Raw genomic sequence first — 2,402 nt, 5'->3', positions numbered from 1 at the left:
CCATGAGAAATTTGGGTGGTTCCTCCAACCTGCATTGTAAGTATTACTATAAGGATTATTTTGAGATCGAGGATTATTACCCATGTAATTTAACTGCTCGTTCTCCATGTTGTGGCCATAGGGTGGGTATTCTGAATTGCTTGATCCACCTCCACTTGCTTCGCACTGCATTACTAGGTGAACCTGTGAAGAACCAAGAAAATTGTCAATTTTTCTATTCAAAAGTTCTACCTGATTAGAGAGCATGGTGATCGAATCAGCGTTAAAAACACTGACTATTTTAGTTGGCTTTGTCCTCATGACTTGCCACTGATAATTATTCAGTGGCATCTCTTCTATAAATTCATAAGCATCCTCAGATGTCTTATTATTGATAGTTCTGCCAGCGGCTACGTCGATCATCTGTCGAGTCGAAGGATTTAGGCCATTGTGAAATGTTTGAACCTGTAGCCAGAGTGGCAACCCATGGTGAGGGCACCTTCTCAACAGATCCTTGTATCTCTCCCATGCATCGTAGAGTGTTTCTAAATCCATATGCACAAAAGAGGAGATATCATTACATAATTTGGCTGTTTTAGCTAGCGAAAAATATTTTAATAAAAACTTTTCGATCATTTGTTCCCAAGTAGTGATTGACCCTCGTGGTAACGAGTTCCACCATTGTTTAGCCTTATACCTCAACGAAAAGGGAAACAACCGAAGGCGAATGGCATGATTAGAAATGCCATTGATTTTAAAAGTGTCGTAAAACTCTAAGAAATTTTCCAAGTGAGCGTTGGGATCCTCGTCCTGCAAACCATCAAACTGAACAAACTATTGGATCATTTTAATGGTGTTAGGTTTCAGTTCAAAATTATTTACAGCAACAATAGGCTTAACTATGCTCGATTCATTTCCTATAAAAAATAATTTAGCATAACCGTACATAGTACGTTGAGCAAGATTCTGATTAGCAGCAATTGCAGGAGGTAGCGAATTTTCTTGGTTTTCAGTCATCTCCTCGGTTGTAGTTGAAGTATCGTCCTCTTTCTCTTTCTCTATGTATCGTAAGCTTCGCTTTATTTCTCTTTGGTTTCTGCGAACTGTGTGATCGATCTCACTATCAAACAGTAATGGTCCCGACGGGTTTCTTCTAGTCATACACTATAAAAACCTGCCACGAACGAATAAAAGAAAAATTAGAAAAGAAAATAAAAATTTAAATTGCAAATAAAGTAGAATGGCTAAAGTAATAAAAATAGAGTGTTCCTAATATCCTAGTTCCCCGGCAACGGCGCCAAAAACTTGCTACGTGATATTCATGATAGGTTTTAAGATTTTATAATTAATCATTCTTGAAACTAACTATTATCACGATGAACACAAGTGTACCTATTGAACAGTAGTATAGCTTTAGCAAAACCGAATTGTCGAACCCAAAGGAACCAAGAGTACTAGTAATTACTTTCTTTTTATTATTTAGCCTAAAAATTAAGGGATTTGTTTATCTAAACTAATTAACTAAACTAAGAGTGCACAGAGAGAAATTGGGGAAAAGCTTTTGGGAAAATTCGATTGATTAAGGCAATACCCAAGGAAAAATCCACCTAGACTTTACTTGTTATTTGACTATTTGACTCTAAATCAGAAGATTTATTCATTTGACTTGATCCTAAAAATCCCTAAGTTATATTATTATCTTTCTCGAAACTAATAACGTCTAACCCTAGGTTGATTTAATTGAAATCTCTTTCTAATTAACACCCTAGTGTTGCATTAACTCGATCTATAGATCCCCTTATTAGGTTTCACCCTATCTTTAGGCATGCAATCAACTTCACTTAATTACGACAAATTTACTCTTAGACAGGGTCTTTTCCACCTCTGAATAAGAGCATTAACTTGAATCAATTTTCTGGAATATTAAAACAAGAATTAAGAAAACATAATTAAGAACAAGTCAAATATTTATCATACAATTCAGATAATAATAACAAGATCTGCCTTAGGTTTCATTCCCCTTAGGTATTTAAGGGGTTTAGTTCATAATTATAAATGAAAACATCTCAGAAGAATAATGAATACAAAACATAAAGAAAACCCAAAACCTCTGAATGGAAATTGAAGGGTGATCTTCAGTCCTGATGATGAATCTGACTTTTAAGATGGACCAATCGGCTTCCCTTGAGTAATTCCTTACTTCCTACTCCGCGTCCCCCTTCTAAGTGCCTCCTCCTGTGTTTAAATAGGCTTTAGAATGCCTAAGAACCCTCAAAAGTGGCCTTTTTCGAATAGGGTTATACATGGGATCGGCAGAGACACGCCCGTGTGCGATTACTCTAGCCCGTGGTCAAGGCTATTGAATAGGCACGGGCGTGTAGTCTACCCGTGTAAGTCATGCTTTGATCCTGCCAAATGCGCAC

At 36.8% G+C, this 2,402-nt stretch overlaps 1 non-coding gene across 1 annotated transcript; it reads left to right on the top strand.

Moving 5' to 3' along the window:
- The first annotated feature begins 460 nt into the window (after positions 1-460).
- On the top strand, positions 461-567 carry LOC128293532 (small nucleolar RNA R71). The gene has a single exon (XR_008283713.1). It is a non-coding gene; the product is annotated as a small nucleolar RNA R71 (small nucleolar RNA).
- Positions 568-2,402: the final 1,835 nt, after the last annotated feature.

This window comes from Gossypium arboreum, chromosome 5, assembly GCF_025698485.1.
Source record: "Gossypium arboreum isolate Shixiya-1 chromosome 5, ASM2569848v2, whole genome shotgun sequence".
Taxonomy (NCBI): domain Eukaryota; kingdom Viridiplantae; phylum Streptophyta; class Magnoliopsida; order Malvales; family Malvaceae; genus Gossypium; species Gossypium arboreum.
Note: the sequence above shows the minus strand (reverse complement) of the source record. Positions and strands in the feature narration are given on the sequence as shown.